Source organism: Scyliorhinus canicula, chromosome 2 (assembly GCF_902713615.1).
Source record: "Scyliorhinus canicula chromosome 2, sScyCan1.1, whole genome shotgun sequence".
Taxonomy (NCBI): domain Eukaryota; kingdom Metazoa; phylum Chordata; class Chondrichthyes; order Carcharhiniformes; family Scyliorhinidae; genus Scyliorhinus; species Scyliorhinus canicula.
The window spans coordinates 197,727,735-197,742,729 of NC_052147.1; the positions used below are offsets into that span (position 1 = coordinate 197,727,735).

The 14,995-nt window shown below is 49.7% G+C and overlaps 1 protein-coding gene and 1 non-coding gene across 5 annotated transcripts in view; both read left to right on the forward strand.

Moving 5' to 3' along the window:
- LOC119961865 (dual 3',5'-cyclic-AMP and -GMP phosphodiesterase 11A-like) overlaps positions 1–14,995 on the forward strand; it is a 536,876-nt gene that overhangs the window by 452,978 nt on the left and 68,903 nt on the right. The gene's annotated exons all lie outside the window — the stretch shown is intronic.
- LOC119962527 lies at positions 4,795–4,954 on the forward strand. The gene has a single exon (XR_005459902.1). It is a non-coding gene; the product is annotated as a U1 spliceosomal RNA (small nuclear RNA).

Sequence of the window (14,995 nt, forward strand, 5' to 3'; positions counted from 1 at the left end):
AATCTTTGGGGTCGATACAAATGCGAAGTTCCCCTGACGTTTTTTTTGACGCAAACCATGGAGCTAACCCAGTCCGTGGGTTCCATGACCTTAGAAATGACGCCCTGGCTCTGGAGGTCTTGCAACTGCTGCTTGAGGCGGTCCTTAAGGGGTGCCGGCACCCGGCATGGTGCATGAACCACAGGTGTGGCATTCGGCTTCAGTAGTATCTTGTATCGGTAGGGGAGTGTGCCCATACCCTCGAAGGCACTGTGGTATTGTGGTATGGTGTCATCTAATTGGGTTTGGAAGTTGACATCTGGCGAGGCCGTTGTCTCCGCGGACGACATGGTGTGAACCCGCTGCACAAGATTCAAGATTTTGCAGGCCTGAGCACCGAGCAGGGAAGCTCTGTTGGTTCCTACAATTTCAAAACGCAGCGTTGCTTTTGAAGAACGATGGGATACCGCAAGCTGGCATGAGCCACTGGCAGCAAGTCGAGTAGCTGGCAGGCCGGTGGAAGAATGCTTGGCTTGACGCGGATGGTGTCAAGGTCAGACTTTGAAATGAGGTTCGCTGAAGCGCCGGTGTCCAGCCTGAAGCGTATGCGAGCCTTGTTGACCGTAAGGGTGGCACACCACTCATCGTCCGGATCAATGCTCATCACAGGGAGTTGTTTCACCTTCTTGGCTGAAAGCATTGTGTGCTTGGTGATGATGCCCACACGGAATGGGGATGTGAGGCCCTCGGTGTCGGGATCTGGAACCATGTCGGAGTCGGAGTTTGCAACGGGTTGCTGTACTGACCGGACGTTCCTGCACTGTGGCTGGGATCACTGTGTGTTGGGCAGTTGAGCAGATCTGCACAGGGCTGCGTAGTGGCCAAGCTTGCCACAATGGAGACAGCGTCGAGATTTCGCGGGACATTGCCGCTTTAAATGGGCTGAGCCACAGTTGTTGCACGTCATGGCGCCGACGTCAGGACGCTCCATGCGCCACCGCGCATGCGCGGTGCGGTTGAACGATGTGCGCACCTGCGCAGTTTAGTCATCGGCCTTTCCGTCTCCTTGGTCATGGTGCGCATGCGCAGGAGCCCGGGAAAAGCGCGCGAAATGGCCGCCCTCATCCAGACTCAGACCCTGGAGCTGTTTTACGGCCTGCACCTGCTCCGCATCATAGGGGCCTTGCCGCGTCGTCTCTGCCACCTTGATATGGGAGTACCGGGACTACCGGTTGTTAGCGTGCTCGTGGAGGACACAGGTTTTGATGGCAATGGTGAGGGTGAGCTGCTTAACTTTAAGGAGATGCTGGCGAAGGGGATCGGAGTGGACCCCGAAAACGATCTGATCCCGGATCATGGAGTCGGAAGTGGAGCCGTAGTTGCAGGACTGCGCGAGGATACGGAGATGGGTTAAGAAGGACTGAAAACGTTCATCCTTATCCTGAAGCCTCTGCTGGAACACATAGCGTTCAAAGCTCTCGTTGACTTCGATGTCACAGTGGCTGTCGAACTTCAGCAGGACTGTTTTAAACTTTGTCTTGTCCTCGCCTTCAGCAAAGGTGAGGGAGTTAAAAATGTGGATGGTGTGGTCCCCGGCTGTAGAGAGGAAGAGAGCGATCTTCCTGGCATCCGATGCGGCTTCGAGGTCGGTGGCTTCGAGATAGAGCTGAAACTTCTGCTTGAAAATCTTCCCGTTTGCACCGAGGTTGCCGGCGATGCGGAGCAGCGGTGGAGGGTGGACGCTGTCCATGTTACCGGATGGCTGATCGCTGGTCAATGGCAGACTATCTCAAGGTAGGTCCATCAAACTCGAGCATGACTCACTGGTACCATGATGTGTTGGGTATGCTGGGTCTGCGAGGACTGCGTTTACTGCAGCAGTGAGAGAGACAGGCTTCCAACACTTGAAGAAATGCAATTTGATTTTATTGAACTCTTAACTATTATACATACTTTAACTGTGGGTTGACACTATGCTGAGTTGACTGGAGACCTGAGGCTAACCTGACCAGACTATCTTACTACCACATGGTGTATGTTCTAGTTGTGGCTCATGGGCTCTGACTGTCTCAGAGGCTGCATCCCAAGAGAGCGGGAAAACTAGTGCCCTCTGGCTTTATAGTGGTCATGTCCTGTTTGGTGATTGGCTGCTGTGTTCTGTGTGTTCATTGGTCTGCCTGTGTGTCAATCACTGCCTGTCTGTGCACCATCATATACCTGTGTGTATATTATGACAGCCCTAACACAGGCCAACCAAGGAGAGCAACTCCAAGTGCAGTTCACAAACAATGTGGTAAATTTTCACATAGCTAACTGAATTCCGGAACAGTGGAATCAAATAAAGTCAGCTATACTAGACTCCTGTGACCAGGCCATTGAGTGTGAGCATTGTCATCACCAAGACAAATACAAGTAGCCTTCATTGTCTGCCAGAAAAACCCAAGGTCGCAAGTCAAGAAGGCAGCATTCCAACAGCTCAAGTTTGATGCAGAAAGATAAATCAGAAAGTAAAGGTCATGTGGTGAGAAGAGAAAGCCCATGAGATCCAATATATACAAACCATCATGACATGCAAAACTTTTTTGATTCCACCAGGGCCATTGATAGACCTAGATCAAATGAGTAAAATCCTCTTCACTCACAGGATGTTCTTTCTCTTCTTAAAGATGACAATGCCATCGTTAACATTGAAAGGAACTTTTTTTTTAAAATCCTCAACCATGAATCTACAGAGGCAGCTGATGCCTTCCAGGTGAATCCTTCAGTTCTCTGTTGCAGAATCCATCGTTGAACCGCCATCAATAGGAAAGCTGCAACAAGCAATCAACAAGAATGAAAATCTGGCGGCCATCATGGTATTCCAGCTCAGATCTTCAAAGCTGCTGGGCTCTTGCTCACAACAAGACTCCCCAAACCCCCCAACCTTGCCTGACTTCAGGAATGCGACAATTGTAATTATCTTCAAGAAGGGAAATAAATCATGCTGTAGAAATTATTAAGGTATTTCCCTCTGTCCATAGCTGTGAAAATCCTGACACACGTTCTTCTGTGGCTGAGGAATTCCTCTCAGAAACACTGGGCTGGATTCTCCGCAACCCCGTGCCGAAATCGTGTTTGGCGAGGGGGCGTTGGTCTGTGGCCTCTGGATAGGTATCATCAGCCACGACCGCAACCGGGGTGGTGGTGGTGGTGGGGGGGGGGGGGGGGGGGGGGGGGTTGGAGGGCGGGGAGGGGGTGGTCAGGTCTGGCAGCATCTGTAGGGAGAGAAAAGAGCTAACGCTTCGAGTCCAGATGACCCTTTGTCAAAGCACAGGTATCACCGAGTGTGCTAGGATGAAGGTGTCATGCACACTGCCCGGGTATCAGGCGCAGAGGTGCACGATACGCAGCTGACAGTCACAGATCAGATGGATGTTCTTCGAGTGGTACCCCTTTCAGTTTGTGTACAGCGGCCTGTTATACGCCAGTGCCCGTAGGGTGACATGCATCCTGTCTATTGCCCCCTGGACCCGGGGCATCCCGGCGATGGCAGCGAACGCTGCTCGGGAATACTTGTGGTCTTGGTCCACATGGAACTGGATGTATTGAGGCACCTGGGCATATAGGGCCTCCGTGATGGCGCGGATGGGCCTGTGCACTGAGGTCTGTGAGATCCCAAACACGTCTCCACTCGGCGACTGGAAGGACCCCGTGGCATAGAAGTTCAGGGCAACCATCACCTTGACGGTCACCGGGAGCTGGTGGCCTCCCCCATACCTTTGCAGTGCCAGGTGTGCCAACATGTGGCAAATGTGTCACACTGTCTCTCTGCTCATCCGCAGTCTCCGACGGCATGCCCAGTCCGGCAGGTCCTCGAATGACAGGCGGCACTGGTACATGCAAGGTCTCATGTGGCACTTCCTTGGCACCTCCTCCTCCTCCTTGGCCTGTTGCGGCCAGCCCTCCAGGCGGTGCGGCTGCAAGCTGTCCCTCTGCTGCCCGCTCTGCTGTTGCAGCTCCCCCCTCCTCTCTCAGCGGCCCCCATTCACGCGGCCACAGGGCTGCAGCCATCACCACAGCAGGCAGCATTGCAGGTTGATGTCCAAATGCCATTGTCTGCAGGGGGTGGAAGGCCAAAATGTTAGCATGACGTATACTCCCATGTCCAACCAGGTTCCATGGGTTACATGGTGGCACTGCGGGCTCCACCCATGCATGGCCCTCTCCCACCCCCGCACCATTGCCCCTTCGGTATCCGGCCCGATCAGTGACCCCGGTCGTGGTGCCACCCCCTGTTGCCAGGGGTGCTGTTGGCTGGCATGGCCCTCACTGAGGATTGCCTTGGTTGTGGCCCTGGGTGGTCCCCCAGTGGGTGGCTGCCAGGTGGAAGGGGTGTTTGGGGCCGGTGGGGGGGGGGGGGGGGCACGTTGTGGCAGGGATGGGGTACGGAGGTGGGCACACCTATACGGTCGGTATCACTGTGTAGAGCCAGGGGCCGGGGTGGGTAGTCAGTGGGTGCATAGCAAGATGGCCACCGTAATGGGGGTCAGTAAGGCACCGCCCATAGGGAGGGCATCCCAGCTGCTTGGCCCAGACCCCTCCCCCTTCCCCCTACCCTCCGCCGGGCCCTGCACGGCCGGTCTCCAGGCTGTCAGCCCGCAGTCAGTCCATGCCATTTCTTACCTCCTCTCTCTCGCTCAGCAGCCAGGATGCCAAGCTCACAATTTTTAAAACCGCAAGTGAACGACGCTGTCGAGAACTCGGCCTTATCGAAGACGGTGAATCTCTGAGGGACCCGGAGAATAGGGGTCAGGCCCATTAATGATTTGCCTTCTAATACTTACCTGGCAGGGGTGAAACCATGATCAAGATGGTGGTTCGCCCAGGACGAGGCTAGCCCATTGCACTTCGGGTGTGCTGACGCCTGCGATGTCCCAAAATGCGGGATACTCAACTACAAAATTTGTGGTAGTGGGGGACTGCGTTCGCGAAAATAAAAAAAATAAAAAAAAAATTTTTTTAATGATTTGCCTTCTAGACTTTCACCCCGCGCGGCGAGCGATGCATTTATGTCATTTTCGGTGAGCTGGAGCATCCCGATTTGGCGTCATACCGGTGCCTACCCTGATACTGGCATCGGTAGATATTCTCCGTCCAATCGCGTTTTGAGATTTCGGCGTCGGCAAGCGGAGAATCCTGCCCATGGTCTTTGTTGTCAGATAAATCTAAGAAAAATGTCAAGAACGACATCAGGAATTCACTGCTTTTATCAACATGACCAAAGCATTTGACATAGTAAATTGTGAGGCTCTCTGGATTCTGCTCCAAAGATTTAGAATTGTGAGAACCTTCATTACAATCCTGCATTGTTTTATGATGATATGACAGCAACTGTCTTGAGTCAAGCAAAGCTGTGTGATAGCCCCATACTATTTACAATCTATCTGACAGTGGTTATTCACCTCCAAGATAAACTGCCTCTGGTTTGAGTATTAAATACTGCCTAGATGGAAAACTCTTTGAACTCATTGCCCTCTGTGCCAAATCTAAACTGACCACCATAAACATACATGGTCAACAGTTTGAGGATGACTGCAGTGTCATTGTCTATTCTGCACCAAATTTACAAGCCACTCTCTTCAGCTCTGTGAGCAAGAAACTCAGCCAGTTCTTGAATGTTGCCAAAACAAAACTCATATTAACCCACAGCTGGTCAGTCAAACATTACACATCCCATGTATGTTGGAGGGGAGACTCTGGAATTTGTCAAACACATCCCATAGCTTGGCAGCCACCTCTCTCAACAGGCCAGCACTGACAAGGAGATCCAACGCATGGCTAAGGATTGGGAATCACTTCCTGAGCTGGGAGTACAAATCAGGTGCAATTCAGCTCCAGCAGGGGAACATGGGGCGGGATTCTCTATTTCAGAATCTAAGGGCGGGATTCTGCGCCGGCCGACAGCGGAATCAGGAAAGACGATAGGGCAAAGAATCGGTTGTGAAGCTAAAATTGTGGTGGGCACCGGGCGGACAGCAGAATGCCATCCTCTGGTGCTTCGGCAGCGGCGTCAATCCATTCTATTCCTCACGTACGGTAAATGCCATTCGCATATTATTAGCAGGCCTGACGCAGTATTCTGACCCAGCATTCTCCGGGGCCTCTGCAATGCTCTGCCTCCGCCAGGGAGAATTACCTAGGGCGAGTTTCACTTGTGGTTTTAAAAATTGGGAAACAGGCTCCATAACCGATGAGGGAGAGAGAGGAGGTAGGACATGCAGTAGGCTGCCAGCCCTGCAGCTGGACGGGTTGGGGGGTGGGCCGCTGAGTGGGGGGGCTCTTCTGCCAGGCCCAAGGGGGGTGACGAGAGGGGGGGGGGGAACTACTAGGGGATGGGCTGTGGGGTTGGGGTGACCACCCCCCCCCCACCCGGACCGGAGCGTAAAGACACGGACCACCATTGCCATGGCCTGCACGGCAGCCATCTTGCTGTGCACCCAGCTGAACACCCATCGTAGCCCGTGGTTGTGCAGAGTAACACCGGGCTTATGGGTGCCCCCATCACCACCCCCACACCCCAGCCCCCGCCCTCCACCCCCCCCCCCCCCACCCCACCGATGGTGACACCCTGCCATGCATTCCCCAGTGCTGGAGGGCACAAACAACGGGAAACTGTTGACAGGGGTGAGTCTGGAAGATCCCGCTGCCACACAATGATGGGCCACCTCCACCACTGCAAAGCATCTGTGGGGAGTATGCAAACTCTCACCCAATACTTCTGATTTAACCCTAAAGAGTGTCTGATGCAAGTTACTTTAAAATTGGCATCAGAAACAGAGGGTTTGGCAAACACCCCACATTCTATTTCAAAAATTAAAACACCACTGGCTTATGGACGACAGAAGGTGTGAAAAATAAAGCAGTTCAGTTTTCCTCTCTCCCTTTTCTGTAACATGGTATAGAAGTAATTAGGGAGGCGAATCACACGTTGGCCTTTATTGCAAAGTGAATGGAGTATAAAAGTCGGGATGTCATGCTGCAACTCTCCAACTATTTGGTCTCTTTATTTAAGGAGGAACAAATTTGCATTTGAGACAGGTCATAGAAGTTTTATTGGATCAATTTATTTGATGAAGTTGATATCTCATGAGGAAAGGTTGAACAGGTTGGGCTATACTCATTGGAATGAGGCTTAAAGCATAATATCCTGAGGAGGTTTTGACAGGATAGATGTTGAGAGGATGTTTCCTTTCCTGGTGCTTAGTTTCAAAATAAGGAATGACCATTGAAGAGCAGATGAGGAAGAAGTTCTTCTCTCAGAGGATTGTGGATCCTTGGAATTCATTTCCAGAGACCTGTGGAGGCCGTCATTTAATATATTCAATGCACGGTGGACAAATTCATGAACTATAGGAGAGTCAAGGGTTATGAGGAACAGCTGAGGTAATCCAACCATAATTATGTTGAATTGTGGAACAGACTCAAGAGGCAACTAGGCCATCATCTGCTCCTACTTCATATGTTCTTATTCAGCCTGTCATGTCCACTCTGGCTGTCTGCCAGAGAACTCACCTAGTCTCACTTTGCCGCCCTTTCTCTGTAGCCCTACAAAATGTTTTCTCTTCAGGAGCTTAACAAATACCCTTTTAAAAGCCACAATTGAATCTGTCTCAACCACTCTCCTAAATACTCACAGCATAAAAATGTTTTCCCTCATGTTGTCATTTTGCCAATCACTTTAAATTGGTCTTGCCTGGTACTCGACAGTGCAGCAAATGGGAACAGTTTCTCTCTACCAACACTGTCCAGACCACTTATGATTTTAAACACCTCCTCTCAACATTCACAAAGGACAACCCCAGCTCTTCCGATCTTCCCACGTAACTGAAGCCCGTCATCAATGGAACCATCCTCGTAAATCTTTTCTGAACTCTCTCTAATGCCTTCTCATGCTTCCTAAAGTGTGGTACCAAAATTCAACACAATACTCCAGTTGAGGCCGAGTCAGTGTTTGATTCATTATAACCTCCTTACCTTTGTACTCTATACCTCGCTCCTGTATACCTTTTTAATCACTTTCTCAACATGTCTGCGTGGATTTCCTCCGGGTGCTCCAGTTTCCTCCCACAAGTCCCGAAAGACGTGCTTGTAAGGTGAATTGGACATTCTGAATTCTCCTCTGTGTACCCGAACAGACGCAATAACGATTATTCTTACTAAAAACTTACCCTGTCAGCTTCAACAATTTGGCTGATTCCCCAGGTCTTTCTGTTGCTGCACCCACTTCAGAATTGTATCTTTTACGTTGCCTCTCTTTGTTCTTATTACCAATGCATTACTTCACACTTCTCTGTGTTAAATTTCATCTTCCATGTGTCCACGTTTTCCTCCATCAACAATGCCCTCTTGACATTCATGGCTATCTTCATTAAAATTCACTGTGCTTCTTTATGTTTTGTGTCATCTGCAATTTTGAAAATGTCTTCTGTGCACCCAAGTCTCGATCATTAATATAGATCAAGAAAAGCAGTGGCCCCAGTATCAACCCCTGGGGAGCCCCACTGCATACCTTCATCCAAAGAACAACAAAGAACAAAGAAAAGTACAGCACAGGAACAGGCCCTTCGGCCCTCCAAGCCTGTGCAGACCATGCTGCCCGTCTAAACTAAAATCTTCTACACTTCCGGGGTCCATATCCCTCTATTCTCCCACCCCCCCTCCCCCAAAACGGCGTGCCGCGTTTCACGATAGGCCACTTGGAGAATTGGCGCTCGCCGTTTCTAACAGTCGAGCGGCAATTCTGCAGCCCGGATGGGCCGAGCGGCCTGCCCAATCTGACGGGTTCACACTGGCGCCAACCACACCTGGTCCCTGCCGGCGTGAACAGTGCGCGAATGCTGCGTGTGCGGCCTGTGGGGAGGGGAGGGAGGATCGAGCATCAGGGGGGCGCTCAGTAGGGGTCTAGCCTGCGATCGGTGCCCACCCATCGGTGGGCCAGCATCTCTAAAGGACGCACTATTTTCTTCCGCCGCCCCGCAAGATCAATCCTCCATGTCTTGCGGGGCGCCCGCGGGGAGGACGGCAACCGCGCATGCGCGGGTTGGCACCGGCCAACCTGCGCATGCACGGGTGTCGTCATGTACGCGCCGCCAGCCGCATAATTTACACAGCGCCTCTTTGACGCAGCGCCAAAGCCCGACGCGCGTAATTGACGCGGCGCCACTCCTAGCCCCCTGGGGGTGGGAGAATAGGGGGCGAGGAGCGGCCTCCGACGCCTGAGTGAAACACTCCGGTTTTCACTCCGGCGTTGGCACTTAGGGCGCAATTCTCCGCACTCACGACGGTGCGGAGAATAGCGGGGTTCGTAAAATTTTAGGGCCACGCTAGTCTGACGCCATCCCGCTATTCTCCCCCCCCCCCCACGCCCGACTCCCGATACGAATCGCTGCCGCCGTTTTTTTACAGCCAGCAGCGATTCTCAGCTGGCCGATGGGCCGCATTCCAAGCCCTTTACGGCTGTTTTTACGAACGGCAAACACACCTGGTCTGGCCGTTCGTAAAAACGGCCGTAAAGTGCCAATTTTAAAACCATGGCACCGATTGGCACGGCAGTACCATGGCCGTGCCAAGGGTGCCATGGGCCCGCGATCGGTGGGCACCGATCGCGGGCAGCGGGTCCGATACCCGCGCACTCTTTGTCCTTCCGCCGCCCCGCTGTATCACTTCGCGGGGCGGCTGAGGGGCATCCCGGCCCGCGCATGCGCGAGTTTCGCGCAAATGCGCGATGACGTCATCCGCGCATGCGCGGGTTGGAGTCTTCCAATCCGCGCATGCGCGGCTGACGTCATGTGACGCGTCAGCCGGCGCAAACTCTGGCAAGCGGGCTTAACGAAATTCGTTAAGCCCGCGATGCCGGAGTTTACGGCGGCGGCATGCTAGCCCCGACCGGGGACCAGAATCGGTTCCCGGTCGGGGAGGGGGAGGCTGGCGTCAAACCCGCCCGGATTTGACGGCAGCCTTACGATTTCTCCCTCTCTGGGAGAATCGCGCCCTTTGTCTCCCGATGGGAGAATTTCGCCCCAGATGACCTAAATCCACAGAGAGGAGACAATTAAACCTTGTGATAATTTAACAATAAACACATTGACAGCACTTTGATGTGCTATCCCTCCCTCTTAATGGTGAAATAATTTGTTACAAAATAATAATTTATACTGCATCTGTAAATATAAACCTAGATTCAGCTTATTAATGTACATACAATAATTTATTATACCTACTGGGAACAATCGATTAAGAATGCATTGATAGACACAGTAATGCAGTCGTCTAGTACATTGGACAGCAACACACTGTACTAGGTATTGGAAGGAACAGGGCTCTCACCGAAGAGTTTTACAAAATGACTTCTTGTTGTCAGCGGTTGTTTCTGGAGACATTTGTATGGGAAAGATCAGGTACTTTCCCACAGCAACGGAGAGATATAATGCACAGTCCCTTGGGCAACTCTTAATAACTGGATATTGAGCAACTCTGACAGGTGCCTGAAAATCCATCCTCCTCACAGGAGATGAAAGAAAAATAAACATAATATGCTAAGGAAAGGGAAGAGATTTTTTTTAAATTCTACTTTTGGATAAATTATACCCAAGTAAAAAGGAAAAAAAACTTAGGTTAAGCATAGTATGCTTTACAGAAAATAGAAACAATATATAACGTTTTTGAATAGCACTTTATTATTTAGAAAGGTTAATTTGACCACAATATTTACCTTGATGGTAAATGGCATTCTTAAAAATTGAATTGAATGTGGCCGGTGCTAGAATCACCTCAACTCTGAAGGGAATTAAATATTTGGGGTGCAAAGAATTTAATACAGCAAGTGAAAAACCTGCCAAAATCTAAAATAATCACAACACGATCGTATTTAATTTTAAGGATTACAATGTATTGTAATCGGTCTTCAGTGTTATTTATCCTGCCAGATAAAAATTTCTGGTGAAGTGACATATTAAGAAATGGCATGAGTTCCGTTTGCAATGACTGCTGAAGGATGAAGGCAATGTATCACTCACCATTTAGTGAGGCTTGTAAAATAAGCAGTGCAGGGTAAAGACAGATGTTGTAGGCAACAGGACCTAATGTTGTAGCAATACACAAAGAAGGTTCTTAATTTCAATTTACTAAGATAAGGTTTGCTGAAATTGTTACGTGTTGGCATTTTTACTTGTGCATAAATAAATATTTTTAATGCAGTGACGTGATCAAATGCCCTGATTAAATATAATTGCATATTTTAACAAACTCATTTGGACGTCATTAGCTGCCTCTTTAGCATTCTCCACTCCCAGCATTTTGGTATCAACATGTCAGCCTTGACTCAGTTTGAGCACTCTCCCCTCTGACTCAGAGGGAATGGGTACAACCCCCAATGCTGACACTTGAGCAGCTACTCGGCTGTCAGAATGGAAGCAATCATCAAATCAGAAGGTGCTGGGAATATTCAGCATATCTGGCAGCATTAGTGGAGCGAGAAACACAGGGCGTGATTTAACCACTGCATTGTGCCCGGAGCGGAACTGGGCACGCCAGTTAAATAGTGGGAAAGGCCAAAATCAAGATTCACGCCAGGCGTGAATCAGTTCACTATCTAACCAGCCAGCTCCCAATGGCGAGTTCCGGATCACGATCAAACATGACAAGCATATCATTAATCTTCATTTGCATTAATTTCCATCTCATTTGCATGCTTGAAGGTGAATGTAATGGCCTCCGGGGAATTAACAGGCTTCCCAGTGAGAAATCACATGGCCGTCATTCAGTACTTCTTTTTAAAAATGTGAAGCTGCGAAATGGCTGCTATAGGGAACTGAGGAGGTGAGTAGCCATTTCCATTTTCTGGCTTGCAGCTCAAGGGCACTAGAGCTGCTGGCCCAGTGCTCGGGGGTTGGGGGGGGGGGGGGGGGAGGGGGGGAAGGAGAGGAGAGTGGGGAACCAGTCAGGGGGCTGGGCTTGGTCGGGGGCTTAAACGTCCCAGGTCGGGGGTCACCCCTGGACCGGGTGTGGGGAGGGGGGCTGCTGAGGGGCTTTTTGTCTGTGAGGCCTTCAAGCCATCTTTAAAATTTTGGGTACTCATAACATGGTCAACTACAGCTGCTGCCTGTCAGTCCTATCAAACATTCCCAGGAATACTATATGAAACTCTTTAGCTTCACACCTGAAAAGAACAGCTTATAATTACCCCATAAACACTTCTACTCAATTCGCCATTAAGCAACAAGAAAAGCAATATACATTTCTCAATCCAGTTTAAAATCAGCAAGGCCTACAGAGTAATACTTGCTTTACAGAACAGAGTTGGCTCCTGTTCGAACCCCTTCATACTCTGGCTGAATATCTTCAGAAAAGCTGGTTTACCTGGCATATTTCAGCTTCTTCCTTGACCTCAGACAAGACTGCTGTGCTTTAAACATTGTGGTGAATGTAAATTGGTAATTCCCACTGTACCTTTGTAAGCGCAGGAGCGTTATCCAACCACTAGGGGGAGTAGCTCTGGGAATGCTCAGGAGTTTGTACGGGGCTCCACCCTTGGCTCCGCCCACGACTCCTCCCCCTTGTGCTGCTGTATAAATACCCTTGTCCAGAGTTAGCCTGCAGTTCACCGAGAGTTCATCAACGGGTAACAGGCTGGCTCTGTAGTAAGTAGATTAAAACCACTGTTCATATCGGAAAGCACATGTCTGGTGAATTGATGGTTCCATCAAACATCATTACTCTTTTTCTAACTATCCTACTGTGAGAGAATTGTGGACTCAGTATCAGACAGATCAGATTTCAACTCCCCTCCAAAGCTTTTCCAAAATGGCTCTGCATGCCTTAGCTCCACCCAGCAATGACATCAATGCCCCAAGCTAAAAAACAACTTAACTCTCCAGGCTGAAAGCACATTAACTCCCCAGGGATTTTTCACAGTCAAACCACAGTGCATTATCCCAGACTGAAAACTACATTCCTCTGGTCAATTTCACCTTCTGACTTTTAAAAACTCCCAGGTCCTGCAAAGCAAAATTAATTTTAAAAACATGATCACTGCAGTCTAACACACTATGACCCCAGGTTTTTAACCCTTAAATTGCCCAATATTTTTCATGCCAATATTCTAAAGTCCTCCATTAGTCACACAACAGCAAAATACGTCAACAGGTTTCTGAGATTAATACAACAGGATATCTATAAAGTAAAAATGGAATGGAGTATTGTGTGCAGTTCTGTTTGCTATATTACAAAAAGCTTATCAAGGCACTGTTGTGGGTGCAAATAAGATTTCTCTGGGTATATGTTTCGAGAAAGAATTGAGAGGCTGGGTCTCTTTTGTCTTGAAAATAGGATGCTGAGGGGTGACCTAATAGAGGTGTTTTAAATAAAGCAATGTTTTGATAAAGTGGATATGGAGACAATGGGTGGGATCTTCTGGTCCCACAGAATCCAGTGGAGATTTGAATGCCTCACTGCTCAAAAGTGTAATGGTCAGAAAATCCCAGCCTATGTTTTCTCTTGTGGGAAAGAAATAGCTGGATCCCATCAATATAAGATCGTCACCAAGAAATCCAGCAAGGAATTCAGAAGGAACTCAAAGATTTGGGAGAATGTGGAACCTGACACAGGGAGTGGTTGAAGTGAATAATATGGATGCATTGAAGGGGAAGATCGGCCAACATATGAACAAGAAAGGATTTGAGGATTATGCTGATAGATTTGGATGATAAAAGATGGAAGGAGGTTTGAGTGGAGCAAACCACGAGCCTCAGCAATGACCTTCCTTCAGGAGGTCAGAAATGGAAATATACACTGACTTTGCATTATGTTCAGCCTCATTCATGACTCGTCAAATACTGATGCAATCCATGTCTAAATGCAGCAAGACCTGGATAATATCCAGGCTTGGGCTAGCAAGTAACATTTGGTTGGACCAATTGGCCTGTTTCTGTGCCATATATCTTATGGAATCCTAGAGAATAATCCTACCTGCAAAATGTTTGAAATACAGGATCTCAACTTTTTAAGTAGTGATATTTTTGTTGTAAATATATTGTTCTGAAGACATGCTTTACGAAAAGTGGCTTGATATATTTAGTGGCAGAAAAACACTGAGTACTTTTTAAAAAGGACTAAAAAGGCAAGGACAAGTGACTTTTGTCATTTCTGCAGACTAAGAATTACCTCAAGAGACATTCACCTCGGTGGACAGGCTTCTGGGACACAATCTGGTGAGCACCACACAGTTGCTGATGCACATCAGGTGGAGGCAGGAATCCCCAGGCGAGACAGCAGTCGGAGGTCTGCTGGATGCCAGGACCCAGCTGGGTCCCAGTCAGATGCTGAGCCTCTGGACCAGGTTTACCCGGAGCTGATGCAGTGGTTAGGTTGCGGCCGTGATATTCAGAGGCGGATATCAACGACACTCCAGCAGGTCCATTGCCGATTGGAGGAGGCTCAGAGGCTACTGCCGCAGAAGATGGTGCTGGCAATGTGTGTCACCAAGGCCAGCACTGCTAGGGTGACTCCGCAGTGGAGAACCTGGTGCACAATGTCAGCTGACATCCCCCTGTGAATATCACGGCCACATCCTATTGATTGCATCAGCTCCAGGTAAACCTAATCCAGGGGGAGTGGTGATGGACGAAGCCATGTCCTATGTGAAGCGGGCAAGGATGAGAGCCTCCCTGGCCCACCAGGTTTAGTGGACCCTTGCCGCTGCCACCTGTCCTCCATCCACTGGCTGGTCCTGCGGGTCCTCCCCAGGCTCGCCCTCCAGCCCCTTCTGGTCAGGCTTATCCTCCTCAGAGGTGGTCGCGTGTTCCGTCCCCTCCACTTCCAGCACATCACCCCGCTGCTGTGCCAGATTGTGGAGGCCACAGCAGACCACCGTAAAGTGGGCGACCCTCTACGGCAGGGGTGGGCAAACTTTTCCGTGCAAGGGCCACATTCAGAAATTCACAATTTTAAAGGGCCGCATAGTATATTAAGTAAAATAATT